Here is an 18214-nt window from a genome sequence, read left to right as displayed (position 1 = left end):
TTGGAAGGGGAGCTGGGGATAAGATGGTGATATTCAGGTGGCTTGGGTGACACTCATCTATTTCCAAGTTAGAGGGAACCAGTTCTGATCAGCGTATCTCCAATCTTCATGTGTGTGTGTGTACCTGTGGATTAAAGTATCAGCCATGATCTGCGGACACAGTGTGGTCTAGAGGAGATAAGGATCCCCTAATTCTAAGTCAGTGTCGTGTGTGTGTCTGTATATGTGCATGTGCATGTATATGCATACATATTTTTACAGTTACACTCACCTGCTGCTCAAAGTGCTGAGAATGGAGATAATAAACATCAGGAAAAAAAATAAATAAGCCTTGTTTCCCCACTGTTGAGAATTTACTCTACTGCATGCACTCTTAACGGGGGCAAAATCTGGTTCTCATGAGAAAAAAAAATATCAGAGCTCTTTTATTCCAGTGGTTTGGTTATTAAAATCTCAGGACAGGAGCAACTGGGGTAAATTAGGGAGTCAAATCTCCAAAGGTTTTTTGGGGATAGGGATGATGTTTTTTAAGAAGAATCTGAGAAACAGCTATATAGGCTGATATAACACCAAAGTAGCCATAAAACAGAGAAGTGTGCAAACACACACACATACACACACACATTGAAACCTGATTCCAGAGGGTAGCATTACCATCTGCTGAGTCTCCTAGTTCTTCCTCCCTTCCTGAATTTAATTAGAAGGCAGCTTAAGCAGAAAGCACATTTCTCTGTCCTCTGGCTCATCATCGGAGAGCAGGGGGCTCCATCTCTCACTCTCGCCCCCACCCCGTTCTTCTTCCTTCTTTTCCACTCTCACCACCTGCTTCACAGGGATCCATCTAAAGGGCAGCCACATAGGCTGCAATTAGACAGGCATCTGGCCGCTGTGCATAATGAGGCGCTTGGCTTTTCATCTGCAGAGGGCTCTGGAGCACTTTGTAGGTGAAGCCCTTGCTTGTGACCACCTCTGTTCTCAGCTTCAGAAATCCACCTTGTAGGTGAATTTAACTTTAAACACATGGGAAGGGCAACTCCCAAGTGGGTAAGGAGGTTTAGGGAGGATGAATCAGAGGTGTCAATTAATTTCTGGTTGGTTAAAAAGATAAATAAATAAAACTGTGGAACTCTCTTTAGGATTAGTGAAAGGATTCAGGAGAAACCTTGTTCATAGCAGTCTGAATTTCTTCCAGCTAACAGCCAAAATGACCCTTTTCACTGTTCAACCCTGAAAAGATGATGCCTTCATTCAGCTCTTGTAAAACATCTAACAAACATTAACCAAAGGTCTGATTGTAATTTCAAATATTTTAACCTTGACCTTGAAGCCTTGTTTGAGGCTGCATAGACTGTGGTGAGGTTGACATTCTCCCTCCACAACAGACCCTTGCCATTTTTATGATGGTTATCAAGGAAACCAGATTGAGGATAGCCGTCTAACCTGTCTAGATGCAGAAATAACCATACATGAAAATGCAGAAGGGAAGAGAATGTCACCTTTGGAAAGTACTATAAGACAATGGCACGTGGATCAGGATAATTCCATTACATCTTTGCTTCCACTTGGAGACCTGGCTGCCCATCAACTAATTCTAAAAGTCACTATTTATCTATTTATTGTGTATGCCAAATTCTGTACTAGATATAGAAAGCTGGAAGATGTTTATTTCTTTGGAGATCATAGGTAAAGACCACAGAATATTATTTTACTGATGGTAAATTTATACTTGTTCAATACTCACTATGTAACAGCGACTACCCTAGAGCAATGTACAAATGTCATCTTTTAATCCACACAATAATGCTAACAAGCAGATGCCAAGAAAATCCCAGAAATAAAAAGAATTATAGGAGTTGGGATTGGAAATCAAGTCTCTCTCATTCCAAAAATCTCCATCCTCCCAGAAATTGATTCTTCAAGTAAGATATTCTGACAATGATTAAGTAGTAAAAATAATGCACAAAATTCGTACTAAAATTCTTAGGATGGAAACGGGAAGTAAAATCAAAAAAGACAACGATGACCACTTTATGGAGCCCACACTTTAGCATAAGTGGATCCTCCAACATAGTTATGTTCAATACAGATAATTCCTTCTCATTATAGATGTCTCCCCCAATCTCCATAGGACCGCATCTGACCAGTAGCAATGTATTAGGAAAACTCTTAAAATCAAAACAAAAAGCAGATAAGGAAGCTTGAAAAAACATGTTCAGATCCTAAAAGATTGTTGCAGTGGATTCAAAAACTTCTGTTGTTTACCACCTAACCACCATGTGGGGGGAATTGTAGTCTCGGATTCTTTGCTTTATACAAACAATGGTTAGTGTCTGAACAATGCCACTGCTGGCCTGGAGCAGTCCACTGGAGGTTTGCATTCTCTTCTCCAGCACACTGATGGAGACCTGCTGCAGCCCCAGCCCAGCACTGACCACACATTCATATGGGCCCATTACTGGGCCTGCCCCAGAAAAACCAACCATCTACGGGGGGAGGGGAGGCTGGCATTGTGGCTTGTTTGCATATGAGAAAGACCACCAAATTCCACATTGATGCTAATGTGGAATTGAGGGTAGCCTCAGCATCTTTTGGGGGGTGTTACTGCACTACTAATACCTACCAGGTGATTCTTCTCTGCAATCAAGCCTGAGGTCCATAACAGTTGGAGAAATAAAGATAAACTAGGGAGAAGTCAAGATCCAAATTGATGGCTTTGCTCTGTAACTTCAGTTCTTATTTTGTTGTCTGCATGAACATTGAAAAGATCCCACACAGCATATTTTTAAAAATCCCTGGCAAATATTCACGCTGCATGGATCTGGAATCAACATATAGTAATGAAACCAGCAATGTCCTGAGAATTTGAAAACACAAGTCAGGTGCGGTCAACTCCCTTCTCTGATTCTCAGCTTCAGCATCTGAAAAACAGAGACAAAGCCACCTGCTTGCTCTGCACGCCCGAAACTGGCATGCTGTGCAGGGAATTACGCAGCACAGTGCCCACCTGAATCGGCCATCACATGTTCCTAGTTAATCCTGAGTCTAGAGGGAATGAATATTTCACTATGTGGCAGTGATGGGGCTCAAATCGCTGGTCCCTGACCATGTCTGTCGACACAGTGATCTCCTCTGGTTCTTCACAATGGCTGGTTTTGGAGGGTAGGGCTCACAGGTTATGTATATATAATGTAAAGGCAAGAAGCACACTGTGGGACACGGTGTATGTTAAGCAATAACACCCTATTAATAATAACAGGGGATGAGAAGGGGGAGTTGCAGCAGAGCGATTATGCCTGTGAATAAGATGTTGATCACCACTTGCTATTTTCTCTTCCAAAGTATTATTTAGGCAGTAGCAAGCGGATTTAAAACCCACCGGGGGTTCTTGAATTCAGCCAGGCTGAGTGGTTAAATCCAATGAAAATATCCTAGTTAGATGATTTTTTTAGCCAAGGGAGTTGGGTATATAAAAAGAAATTTAACAGGTCAGTTTATGAAGATGTCCATCTTTGACAATAGGGATGATGATGATCACATTAATAATAATAAAAGTACAGGATGGCCTCACTTGCAATGCAATTTCCTGTCTGGCATTTCATTTGATTCTTGACATAATTCTACAAATTGGACAAGTAACGGATTCATTTTTCCTTTTAACATGTAGGAAAGTAAGGCTTTAAAAAAGTTGTCATTGTCCAAAATGGCACAACTAGTAATTGGCAGAGTTAAAACTCACCCCCCGCCTGACCTTCAGGAAAGCCACGGTCACGAGTCTAAAGTCATGCTTCATCATGAGACACAAGTAGGAACAACAGGCTTTGAGGGGGCCTTCCCCACATTTTGATACATAAACACATCTTTGCCCCAAACCAAGTTGATGACATGGCATAACCAGGGATGAGAGCCGGGAATGTTTCCAAGATTCTTATTCAGAGTCATCTTGGAAATCACTCTGGCCTGCTTTCCACATCGTTTTGATTAGAGAACCAAGAGAATTAGATCCTGCAGGGTCCCAAATGGGGTAAGAGAGTCACGAATGTATAGCAACAAAGGACAAACAGGGGCTGGCCAGGGGATGTATCCAGTGAAGGCAACACCATGTCTCACAAGGTTGGGACTAAAAAGGCACAAATCCATTCAGCTGTTCTCTGACTTCAGCGGCTTGAGTTTTATATCTTACCACCTTCATCATCATATCACCATTAACCCGAACAGTGACATCACCCCCAGTTTTTTGAGATTCTAATACGAGGCTTATTTTGCCCCAAGAGACATTTATCAATTCTTGGAGCCTATTATAGTTTAGATATGAGGTGTCCCCGCAAAACTCATTTGCAACAAAATGCCATAATGTTCAAAAGAGAAATGATTAGATTATTAAGAGGTGTAACCTGATCAGTGGATTAATCCACCAATATGGATTAACTGGGTGGTAACTGTAGGCAGTTAGAATATGACTGGAGGAAGTAGATCACCCTCCAGTGCCTTTGGGGTTTATGTTTTGTCCCTGGTGAAAAGAACTCACTCTCTGCTTCCCAGCCCTGGGTCCCCTTCCCCCACCACGCCCTTCCACCATGAGGTCCCACCTCACCTTGGTCCCAGAGCTATGGAGCTGGACAACCAAGAACTGAACCTCTGAAACTGTGGGCCAAAAATAAAATTTTACTCCTTTAAGTTGTTTTTGTCATGTCTTTTTGGTCACAGTGACAAAAAAGACAACTAAGAGACATTTTAAGTTGTCATAACTTGGGGTGGGGTGCTACTGAATTTTAGTGGGTAGCGGCAGGAATGCTGCTCAACACTCTTAGCTCTCAAGATCATTAGGCCCCCAAATCAATGGTGCTAAGGTGAAGGCACCTTGCTCAAAAGTCCTATGAAAACTTATAAAAGTGCAGGTGGATGAACAAGCACAGTCTTGTCGTGACCTAGTGCGGCAGTAAAAGTCTGGCCTCTGTTTTGACCTGATGGAAAATATTGCTTTGGGTAAGAAAATACCTCGAAGGAGGAAGGAGGCAAGGATCTGAAGTCCTTAGCTTCCTTCCTTAAAGGAACAACAGTGACAACTTTATAATTCTTACAAATAACAAGATGATTAAATGAAACTTGCCCATGAAGGAATACAAATTTTGGAAAAGCAAGACTGTCCAGTGAAGCATCCTGGGAGGTCTCTTTGCTTGAAGTCAGTGAGCTAGCCCTTGGCTGCCCTTCTCCGAGCAAGCAGAGTACCCCTGTCCAGCAGACCTAGGCACCTTGTTCAACCAGCAGATAAGTCTCACCCTAAACAACTTCACCTAAACCAAGGTCTCCAACCTTTGGGTGCTGGACTGCTTTAACATTCCCCTATATACTTCAGCCTATGTTTAGACTCTCCAAGATCTGAACCCCACAAATTAAATCTCAAGGTCAAGAGCAGTCTCCTGTGTGCCCAATACAAAAAGAAGGGGACAGCGGATTCCTTCTGCTGGTGCACAGCTCCAGGGTGTACCTGGCTGTGACCCTGCTTGGGCACACCTATCCCCAACTGCCTAGAGAGCGAGGCGTGGGCCCCGCCGATCCTGCATATGCACTTGGGGGAAAGGAAAGGAAAGCACAGCTCCCTTGGGGGCAGCTTCGGTCCTCACTCTCATCTTCAGGACGACACCAACACTTGCTCTTCCTGCTAAGCCTGCTCCTTCCTTTAATCTCCCCAATTGTTCACAACCACGTACCCACCAGCTGGTTCCAGAATTCTAGAAACCAGTCTTGATCCCTCTCTTCCACATCCAGGTCTACATCCCCACCACACCCAACATGCTCCGCACCCTGTCACCTCAGCTTTCAAGACATCTGCCCCCACCATGTGCTAGCTGCATGGATATCTGTGCAGGGAGCTCTTCTCCAAGATACTTCTAAACCTACTCCTTGGGAACTGTCTCTGGAAGATAAACTGATTTCATTCTATCTTGATTTTCTCTCTCTCCACAGAGACGTCTGCCCTTTGCAATCCATGCTGTCACTTGGTCACTAAGCCTGAGAACTTTACGATGGGGGTCTTAGAATTATGTGTATTCTTTTTTTAAAATTTTTTTATTGGTTGTTCACAACATTTCAAAGCTCTTGGCATATCATATTTCATACATTAGAATCAAGTGGGTTATGAACTCCCATTTTTACCCCAAATACAGATTGCAGAATCACATTGGTTACACATCCACATTTTTACATACTGCCATATTAGTGGCTGTTGTATTCTGCTACCTTTCCTATCCTCTACTATCCCCCCTCCCCTCCCCTCCCATCTTCTCTCTCTACCCCATCTACTGTAATTCATTTCCCTCCATGTTTATTATCCCATTCCCCTCACAACCTCTTATATGTAATTTTGTATAACAATGAGGGTCTCCCTCCATTTCCATGCAATTTCCCTTTTTTCTCCCTTTCCCTCCCACCTCATGTCTCTGTTTAATGTTAATCTTTTCTTCCTGCTCTTCCTCCTTGCTCTATTCTTAGTTGTTCTCAATATATCAAAGAAGACATTTGGTATTTGTTTTTTAGGGATTGGCTAGCTTCACTAAGCATAATCTGCTCTAGTGCCATCCATTTCCCTGCAAATTCCATGATTTTGTCATTTTTTAGTGCTGCGTAATACTCCATGATGTATACATGCCACATTTTTTTTATCCATTCATCTATTGAAGGGCATCTGGGTTGATTCCACAGTCTAGCAATTGTGAATTGTGCTGCTATGAACATCAATGTGGCAGTATCCCTGTAGTGTGCTCTTTTAAGGTCTTCAGGGAATAGTCCGAGAAGGGCAATAGCTGGGTCAAATGGTGGTTCCATTCCCAGCTTTCCGGGAATCTCCATACTGCTTTCCAAATTGGCCGAACCCGTTTGCAGTCCCACCAGCAATGTACAAGAGTACCCTTTTCCCCACATCCTCGCCAGCACTTGTTTGACTTCATAATGGCTGCCAATCTTACTGGGGTGAGATGGTATCTTAGGGTGGTTTTGATTTGCATTTCTCTGACTGCTAGAGATGGTGAGCATTTTTTCATGTACTTGTTGATTGATTGTATGTCCTCCTCTGTGAAGTGTTTGTTCATGTCCTTGGCCCATTTGTTGATTGGGTTATTTGTTTTCTTATTGTCTAATTTTTTGAGTTCTTTGTATACTCTGGATATTAGAGCTCTATCTGAAGTGTGAGGAGTAAAAATTTGTTCCCATGATGTAGGCTCCCTATTTACCTCTCTTATTGTTTCTCTTGCTGAGAAAAAACTTTTCAGTTTAAGAAAGTCCCATTTGTTGATTCTTGTTATTAACTCCTTAATAGGACACCCATAGCACAAGAGTTATGTGTATTCTTAACAACAAGCCACAGGGTATACAACTGGTATTCTGTTGCAAACTATCCAACAAAAGAGAAAATCAAAACTCAGGAAGCAACTGAACCATACGCCTGTCTCATCCAGTATCCCCCTCTTCTGCCCTCACATTCGCTGAACAGGTTGGGGTGTGGATTTCATAAAGAAATGAGGCCAGTTAGCATCATGCTTGTCAGCCACTAAGTGTGCTCCCCTCGCCTGATTTAATCCTTGGGTGGCTCCCGGGGTATGCATCTCTCTCCTCCTATGAGCATTGTTTGTGGGAGAGATATACCACTTTCAGTGGAGGGTGCCCTAGTGTGTTCTAAGATGCTCTGCACAGAGTACACCCTCTTATTGTGACTTGTCTGTTCTTAACTAAAATGTGGACACACTAGCTGGGTGTGGTGGCACACACCTGTAAACCCAGCTAATTTGGAGGCTGAGGTAGGATGATTCACAAGTCTGGCCAACTTAGCAATATTATTTCTTAAAAAAAAAAGAAAGAAAGAAAAGAAGAGTTTAAAGGGGGATGGGATATAGGTGAGTGAGTGGTGAAGCACCCCTAGGTTCACCCCCAGTGCCACACCTATACACACACAGATGCAGACATGATGACTATGCACACATAAACGTGGAAGATAAAAGTCAATCCTTGTTTCCTTGGACACCCTGAACAGTCTCTTGGTGATAGTTTTAGTGATCTCCTTTATTTGTTTTCTCAACTATCAAAAAGGTGTACCCTTCATAAATGAAAAAAAAAAAGTGCCAAAGAGATAAAAAAAAATGGCATTTCATTTCTGATAGAAAAACTGCAGTCATAAGGATAGTAATTTGATAGCTCACCCTGGCAGATAATGAGCCCTGCTTGGGGAGCAGAAGCCTGCCATCAGTCCACAGAGCCAGATAACTGCCTTATGCCTTCCCCCCACCTCCTGCTCAAATCTAGTGTGCCCGGCGAGGATGTGCTTCACTAACAAGGGGACTGCAAGCCACTCTAGGCCCCCAAACCCAGCTCCAGGCCCTGCTTCTTCTTGTAAGTAACCCCCCAACTACCAGCTGGTAACTGATTGGTATCATGCTGTTCCCTATTTCATTAGTTTCACTAATTCTTAGAGAAGGCATTAGCCTCCCTGCATCTGTATTCTCCAGGCAGAGTGTGCGCTCAGCAGAGTGCGCATTCCCTATCTACTCATCGATTTGCAGCACAGTACAGAACTGAGCTGCTTCCTCCCAATCAGCTGGGGACTCAGCTACCTATTAATTAGAGCAAGCATCAGGTTTCCCAAGCCAGCCTGTTTCCCTGCGCCGCTGAGAAAATGGAAACTGCAGGTAGTCTGCCCACCTTGATCTTGGAGGGGCTGCCACCTTCCCCAGGCACACAGAGAATCCTGACAGAGTTACCCAACCCAGACTTCAACCTGAGTACTGAAAAGTCAGATTCCAAAGAAGCCAGAGGAGGGTGAAACTTGCATTTATTGATCATCTCTGCTTCCTAAGTAGGCATTCTGTTCTCACAACAAACCTACAAAGCAAATGTGAGACTCTTGGTTGCTTCCCCAGACCTACACTTCCAATTCTCTACTGAAATCACACACACACACACACACACACACACACACACACACACACACACACACACAGAGTTACTTTCTGAGTCTTCACAGACAAGGCATGAGGGTAAGACCATTCCCACACACCTGAGGAGAAGTCACCTGAGAGGCAGAGGAGATAATTCCCTTACAGAGAGAGAGAGAGGAGGATGGGGAAGGGGGGAGAGAGAGAGAGAATATGAGAATAAGTCTCTCTTCTTCCTTGCTGTGCTCTAAGTTGCTGAGCTGACTGCTGGATTTGCTGTGGCCACCTGTGATCACGAGGAGACCAAAAGATTTCTCAGGACAGCACCCACCCTTCTTGGCACTGACAATCTCAGGGCTTCTGCTAAATGGGAAAATGAAGAAATTGCTCAAGCCATTTTTACTTTGGTTATTTATTTTTTTCCAGAAAGGGGCCATGGTAACTGTTGAGAGGGCTGTGAAATGACTCCCAGGGCCCTCTCCCGTGATGAGCCTTAATGCGTCCCATTAAGAAACCTCAAATATGATATGACTAAAGAAGTGGCTCTCTAGTGCACAGAGTGAAGAGGTTCAAGGGCACAGTTCCAGCCAGATCTTCACTGGATGAGCCCCTCCTACAGAAATGGTGGCAATCTTGACAGTTAAGGGGTGACCCCAGAGCCTCCTGAACACACGGGGCTGCCCCCATGAAGAGAGAACAGTGAGGCTTCTCCTCCAGTTACCTGTCTCTTCTTATTCCTTTCCTCCCTCTGTTTTTTTCAAAGTCTAAAGAAAAATACATTTAAAAAAATATACTACTGAAAAACAAACAAACAAATCCCCAAACAACAACAATCTCATAAACTATAATCAAAGAAAAACAAAAACACTGAAATTCCTCTAGTTACGGGTACCTTATCAAATACTGCCAGACTCTTAAATGATTGGAAAACTACACAGACACCTTCAAATTTTGAAGTAAGATGGTTTTGTGATTTTTTTAAAAACGTAATATTACGGTTCCAGGTATTTTTATTTTCCCATTTATGCAAACAAAATTCTATTATTAAATCAATAAAAGTCTTATTAGAAATAATTCTGCAAAGCTTCTAATATCCTCTTGTGAGGATGCACCATACTCTATCCACCCTGCAATTAGGCTTAAGGTTCACTGCAAATGAACAACTCCTTGAATCCATCTTTAATCCCTTGGGGCCAAAATTTTCTACATCACACAAAGTGAATATTTTATAAGAATTTTGACAGATGTTGCTAGACAACTAAAAGAAAGGTTATTCTGATGTTCACTTACAACAAATACTTTCATGAATATTAATTAATCCTGGTGCCTACTTAGTTGCTAATAATAGATAATAAAAATTTTTAGTCTTTCCTATTTAGATACAAAAATTTTACTTTTTATTTCTATGAATATTTATTACACTGTTATATTACTATACATATGTTTTTACTAATTGCATTTACTTTGGGAATTGCTTTGTACTTTTCCTTTACCCATTTTTCCATTGGTCAATTTTTTCTCTTTATTTGTAATAGCTCTTTGTATATTATATGCTACATCTGTTTCAAACCTATTAGTTTTCCTTTAGAATTTTTTTCATTTATCTTGAGCATATACACAAAAATCCATTGCCCTTCAAGAAACCTTTTCATATTTTTCCAGATTTTTTTAAAGATCATAATGTTAATAAGTCTTCAATTAATACAAATTGTATTTATTTTTCTTTTTGTAGTGCTATGGATTGAACCCAGGGTCTTGTACATGCTAGGCAAATGCTCTACCATTAAGCCACTTCCCTAGCCAAAAATATATTTTTATGTTTGGTAATATCTTATCCCATCTGTTCCCAAATGCTCCACCTTTACAAAACGCCTCTTCTGAGTAACTCATTCATTATCTAAAGGTTGGAATTTTTTCCCTGAGCAAGGGATGATTGACAGCCAGAACATAATTTTTCCCTTTTCATATTCAGCACAGATAAAAGTAACAGGGACTCTCTCTTGCTGAGTCAAGGAAAAGTCTCTGAATCCCTCCCAAAGCTTCTTCCTTTGACTATTTCCTTCGAGTTCATTCTGAGCGAACACAGGCTAGGAACAGGATGCAGAGGTAAGAAGGGCAGCAGGGTCCCTCCAGTGGACTTCACCCTGTAGTAGGCAAGTCAGGCACATAAGCAATATTCACATACCAGAGGTCGTTCAAGTCAGTACCTGATGACACATCTACAGAGGAAAGCCCAGGGGGCACGGTATCCCACAGCAGGGGGACCCACTGCTTATGAAATGGTGGGTCAAAACAGTCTCCTCGAGATTTAAACCAAGCTCTAAACAGGAGACCAGGTGGGAAGGAGGAAGGGAAGACCTCTATTTTAGGTGACTTAACTAGATAAGCAGAAAAATCCTCTCAGTGAAAAGTTTTATAAAAGTTAAAAAAAACATAAATGTATATGTGTGTATATGTGTATGTGTCGCACACTTTGCACTGTGTGTATGCATTTCCATGTGTATGACTTGATTTAGCCTGAAAGCAAAATTGCAATTTTAAAAGGAGGTCCAAGAGGGATAATTTGATTGTGTTTCCTGATACCAAGTACAGCCCCGAGGCAGGCCTCTCTTGAACTTCTGTCGTAGTGATATGGAGTTGCAGCCCAGAGTCAGACTAAGTAATATGGTGGCAGAGAGAGGACACTGAATAATATTGTGCCCCCAAATCTGCACTCCAGGTAGAGAAGTGATCTAGAAGCAAAGCCCAAAACGCAGCAGGAAAGACCCCAGTCCTTCCCTTTAGGGCAACAAGGGTGGCAGCCAGGGGAGCCTCCCTAGGAACTCAAACTCTCATGTGTACCACAGCACAGTGTCACCAGCTGTCCCAAGTGGAGAATTTAATTTCGAGCAATTAGGACTGTTACTTCCTCAGGCAACTGGCAGCAATAAATGCAAATATTCTTCCAGGTAAACACAACATTACAACTCACAGCTTATGTATGTCAGCATGGAGCTTTATATAGCATTGCAGGAAGGGGTAAAGCCCCGGCTGAAGGGCTCCGGTGCAATTTCCTCCACTTCCTAGCTAAGAAAGAAGTGTTGGCCAAGCTGTCTTTATTCCCAAGTTCCTCATCTGCAAAACAGAATCCTAACAGCACCCTCTCAAAGACACTCCACATTAATTGTTTACATATAAGAGCAAAATAAGTGCTGATTATTATTGTTATTTTATTACAATTCTTCTATGCATATTCTTATGTGTCACCTGATTTACTGTTTTGCATTTTAATATTCTTTATTACTATATTTATCAGATTTATCATTTTCTTATAAATGGAACTAGCTTTCAGAGTTAATATTTTTAGTTTCCTGGTTTTTATTTTCTTACTTCCTGGTCTCTGCTATTAACTCCATTTCCCTTCTGCGTTACTTAGGATCACGTGATTGTTCCTATTTCAATTACAGAATGAAATGTAGATTTTTTTTTCATCATCTTTGTTTTTGAATAATAAAAGGATTGAAGGCTGTTAAAATATCTCCAGTGACAGCTTTGGGCACATTCCATAAACTTTAGTGTGAAATATTCCCCCCTTGCTGGTTGCAAAATAAGCTGCAATTTTAGTTTTTATTTCCTTTTGGATTAAATAAACATTTCGGCAAAATGCTTTGTCCTCCAAGTATTTTGAACCTACCATTTGAAAGCTTGCTTTCTGATAGGAAGATTCACTGTGCTGTGGTCAAGAGTGGGGCCTGTAATATGTCTCTGGTGTAGAATTTAATGATGTTTTGTGGCCTAGCATGCCATCAGTTTTGCAATTTTTTGAGAGCGTTTGGAAATCAATTTTTATTCCATTTGATGGATGTAAAGTTTGATACCTGTTGATACCAATTATATTATGACACTTGTTTTTGTTTGCACAGTACACTATATCCTTCTCAGGGACTGAGATTTTTCCTAACAAAGTCTGTATGTCTTTCACTTATGCTTTTGTATATTTGGAAGCTCTCCTCTTGACAGAAAGGTATGTGGAATAAATCAATGTTTATAGCTGCACAATTCACAATAGCTAAACTGTGGAGCCAACCTAGATGCCCTTTAGTAGATGAATGGATTTTTTAAATGTGGCATATATACACAATGGAATATTACTCAGCAATAAAAGAGAATAAAATCATAGCATTTGCAGGAAAATGGATGCAGTTGGAGAAGATAATGGGATGGTGGAATGTGATGGACATCATTATCCAAAGTACATGTATGAAGACATGAATTGGTGTCAACATACTTTATATACAGAGATATGAAAAATTGTGCTGTATATGTGCAATAAGAATTGTGATGCATTCCGCTGTCATGTATTTAAAAAATAAAAGCAATTTTTTAAAATAAATAAAAAATAAAAGAGGAAATTAAAAAAAAGTGAGAGTCAAGGCTTATTTATTTCCTTCATATGAATATCTAATGTTCCAGAGTCACTGTTTCTTCCCTACTTTCTTTGTTTCCTACCTATTTTGCATAGACTTCATTTCATTTGCCACCATCTTTCCAATAACTTGCTCTGGCTGTATTCATAATTACCTCAGTCGTCACATTTGAGCTTTGCAGAAACACACTTTTTTATCCCTAGAATAATCAAGGCAAAGGGTTAAAGGATTCCCCTGAGTTACCCCACAAAATGTAATAAATGTAGATGTTTCTAAACCCGAGGTGCACTCCCCAGGGTGTTGTGAAATGATTGTGACCAGCTGGTTATGTGTATATGTTTTCAAAACAAATATGTGCCATTTGTGTTTGGCTTTGCACTTGACCTAGAACAATTATCTATAGATCATTCCACATGTAACTTCTCTGAGCACCCACTGCCTGTCCCTTGAGAATAAGGCCTTTTCATTCTTGAGTATTCATTCAATTACTTTCTCTGCATTGCTAGCAAATGATCTAGGATAGTTTCTTCAAACAGTATACGATGGCAATCTCAGTGACTCAGGAGGCCGAGGCAGGAGGATTGCAATTTTGAGGCCAGCCTGAGCAATTTAGGGAGACCCTGTCTAAAATTGAAAAATAAAAACAAAGGGCTGGGGAGGCAGCTCAGTGGCAGGGTGCTCCCTGGATTTAAACCCAGGTACTGTAAAGCAAACAGACAAAAAACAAAACAAAACAAAACAAACCATTGGTGTGTATTTTTGGAGCTCCTACATAGCATATTGGTTTTTACTGCCTTTATACACAAGAGCACCTGGTTAGTATTCTTGGATCTCTGCCTGTTTTGCACAAAACTCTGCAAACATTTTCTCTGGACACATTATCACCGTAGAAGAGCTGAAGCAGGGCCTTTATTCTTCCAAGCTAATGTTTCTCTTCCCCCCTTATGCTTGCATCACAGTGTGGTGTTAGAAGTCAAGTACTGTACTTGTCCATAGCCATAGACCCTATGTGGCTTATAAGCACCAGAAATTCGGCATATCCAAACAGTGCTAGAGCTGTGTGTGTGCTAGGCAAGTGCTCTTCTGAGCTATATTCCCCACCCTAGAACCATTACTTTTAAAGGAAGGGTTTTGTTTCAATCCTTTCAATTCAAATGTTTTTTCAGGGTGTAAATGATGAGGGCAGCTTGTCACTGATTTACCTGTACTGCAGAGGCCCCTCTTGACTGACATGCATACAAATCTTTTCAACTCTTGACAAGTTTTCTTGAATGCCATGATCCTAAGGGTAAACCATCCAGTACTCTGGCCCTGGCAGTAACAAGAGACCCTGATTTTCACTGTTTTTACACCATACTGTCTTAGCTACTCCATCCCAGGCTAACATGCCCCAAACAAATACAAGGAGGAGCTCACGTAAGATACTAAAGCTTTAATATTTCACTCCCCCAAATTAGACGTTTAACATTTCTATCATGTGGACCAAGACTGTTCCGATTGCAAAAAGTTCCTCCCGCCCTCCCTTGCTTCCCATTTTTGTTTGATTCAGCTTAATTCTAAATTCCATCATAACAACCGCACTCTTGAAGAAGTTGTTTTTAACCCAATTTCTGATTGGCAAGATTATGGTACAAGAGAACAGCAAGCAGAGGAGGTCTGAAGAATTAGACGCTACCATCAGTTCCACCTCTGGTCAGTAGCATTCTGATCATCCATTTGGCAAATTCCTTACTAATAAAATAAACATGTGCCCCATGTATGGACTGGAGTTCTTGATGGGACATGAAGACATCAGGTATGCAAAAGCACCGCCTTCTTCAAGGTCAATGAGCTATAGAAGGAAAACCACAGCAAATCAGCAAAACGAGAAAAAAATTATGCACACAATAGGAACAGGGCTAGTCCAGGGCACTTAATTGTTTTCAGTAAGTTTGATGAGTCTTTGAGCTCAGACCAATTAGAGGTCCAGCTGGGAAATATCATGTAAGTGAATCTTGAAAAAAAAATGCAGTGATTTTAAAAGCTCAGAAAATGATAAAGATATGAGGTAGAGATAAAATGGAAGATGTCCATGCAAGACAGCCACCTGGAGACCATTTACCAACATGCAGGGCAGAAGACACCCAAGTGTCATCAAGGCTCTGAGCACTGTCACTTGAGACATGCCTGTAGAAATGAAGTGGGCATTAAGGAGGAGAGAAGACTCAGTGGATACTCCAGGTCTTCAAGCCACCAACTGACCCAACTCTGCCCAGCCCCAGTGCACAGAACCCACTCATTTGTTTGGGGGCCACCATTGGCCAGGTTTTGTACTAAGAGCTGGGCACAGAGATGGAAGTTATATCCCTTGCCCTCCAGGTTCTCACAGCCTAGTAGGGAAGGCAGACAGGCTACGCTGGCTGACGAAGGGCATACATGATTGCACTTGGTTTTTATCAATGCTCAGGACCAATGGGAAAGTTCAAAAAGATGAAAGTTTCAGTACAGCCCAAGGTGAGTATTTCTACTAGAATTTCTAAATATGGAGCAAGGTACTGTGGGAGGGAATGACCACTTATCTCTGGACATGTTCAAAAACAGAAGACTGTTTGTATAGAAAGTTATTAAAAACAAGTAGAAGGTTATGCCAGATGACCACCAAATTCCTTCCTAATGAAGATTCTACTGTTCTCAAAAAGTGACAAGGACCAGTCAAGAGAACTCTCACTTATGTAAAGAAAAAATTTGCTGGCATCTCAAGTGAATTTAACAGACATAAAAAGGTTTTTCTTTAAGGCAGATTAACATTTCAGATGGTTGCCTAAATTTTTTTAATAAAAAATTTAAAGATACTTTTTAGTTGTAGGTGGACATAAAACCTTTGTTTTTTATTTTTACATGGTTCCAGGGATCGAACCCAGTGCCTCACTCATGCTAGGCAAGTACCGTACCACTGAGCCACTACCCTGGCCAGTTGCCTACATTTTTAAGGTTCCTAATTTAATAGCCAAAGACCAGTCTTCTAAATATATAAAAGTGTGTATTCAAACAAGTTACACTTACCCATCCATGTCCTTTCTGTGACCTTGCCCTCACTATCTGAGAGATCAGCCTCTGCAAAGGGCCAGAGGTGCCCTGTGGGTTTCAGAGAACCAGCTCCATACTCGCAAACCACATGGATACCCCGGGAACCGAAAAGCAATAAAGAAAATGGGTGTGTGGAAATTTTTGCACACCTGCATATACTCATCCTCTGCCAGATCTTCTTTGTACCATGAGACCAAGAAGAACAGGAGGAACAACAGCATAAACCCATCCACTATTATAAAAGCAAAGCCACAATGTATGGCCTCGTGAGAGGCCAGCAGTCACTGTGGGAGAAGGGGAGGTGATGACACGTGGGATTGGACAAAAGAAGGTGTAAGACAATAATTACTCTATGGAGCCAGCCTAGGTGTCTGTCACCAGACAGATGGATTAAGAAAAAGTGGCACATATACACACAGGAGTCAGCCATAAAGAACAAAATTAAATCATCTGTAGGAAAATGGATGGATCTGGAGAACATCATGTTAAATGAAACCAGCCAGATTCAGAAAGACAAATGTCATATGGTTTCTCTCATATGTAGAAGTTGAAGGGAAAACAGTAAAAAAGAGACGTCATGAAAATAGAAGAGAGAGCACTGGGAGGCAGGGGAGAAGTGGGAGGGCAGAGGGGAGACGAGGGAAAGTTCTGGGGAGGAAAACCGACCAAATTATGTGATATGCATGCAGGGAGATGCCACATGGTATCTACTGTTCTGTGATATGGTAATTATTATTTTAAAAATGAAAGAGGAACCAGGTATAGTGGTGCATGCCTGTAATCCCAGTGGCTTGGGAGGCTGATGCACAGGAGGATCATGAGTTCAAAACCAGCCTCAGCAATTCAGCAAGGTAAAAATAAATAAATTTAAAAAAATAAAGGGCTGGGGATGTGGTTCAGGGGTTAAGCACCCCTGGGTTCAATCTCTGGTTAAAAAAAAAAAAAAAAAAACAACCAAAAAACAAAAACGTAAATTCCTGCTATCTTCAAATACAGGTGCTTACAATGGGACTATATTCCAATAAACCTATTTTGAATTGCGATCATTACAATTCAAAAATGCACTTAATGCACCTAACCTCCCGAAAATCACAGCTGAGCACCACAGAACACTGTAGAGTACTGATTTTTTACTCTTTGATTGCAGGGCTGGCTGGAACTACAGCTCCTTGTTGCTGCTGCTGCTGCTGCTGCCCAGCATAACAAGAGTGGATGCACCTACCATGTACCTACAGCCAGGAAAGACTCAAATTCAAAATCCACAGAACAGGTTCCACTGAATGCATAGTACATTGTTACCACTGTAAAACTGAGAAATTGTGAAGTCGAACCACCATGAGTCGGGGACTGTCTATACAAAAGGCAGACAACTGAGGGAAGGGGAAGGAAACAGAATTCACTGAGTGCATGAAAAGGCTTTAACTGCTCTTAATCATCACCAACAAAAGGGGATCCGAGTTTCTGAGTTCACAGGCTACTAAGCTCCGGACGTCATTCAGGGTGTCCATCTGATCAGAAGGCCTCACACCCACTGCACTCCCGTTCCTGGGCAGGGCATCCTAGAGCAGCAGATCAGGACGTCCCTGAGATGTGCCCAGGTCTCTCTGGAAATGCTCCAGCCCCATGGGGATATCTGGTCACAGCACTTGAAGCCCATCCATCACCGAATGTGGAACCTTTGAACTGTATTCCAAGGCCTGGCATCAGCAAACACAGACCCGGCTCTGGGAAAAGGTCTATGCCAGGAAGAATCATCTAAGAGATCTCAGGCAGCTCATCTTCCCCTCAAGGACCCATTTGTTCAAAAAAAAGCTATGGGTC

The sequence above is a fragment of the Urocitellus parryii genome (genome assembly GCF_045843805.1).
Source record: "Urocitellus parryii isolate mUroPar1 chromosome 12 unlocalized genomic scaffold, mUroPar1.hap1 SUPER_12_unloc_1, whole genome shotgun sequence".
NCBI lineage: Eukaryota > Metazoa > Chordata > Mammalia > Rodentia > Sciuridae > Urocitellus > Urocitellus parryii.
Note: the sequence above shows the minus strand (reverse complement) of the source record.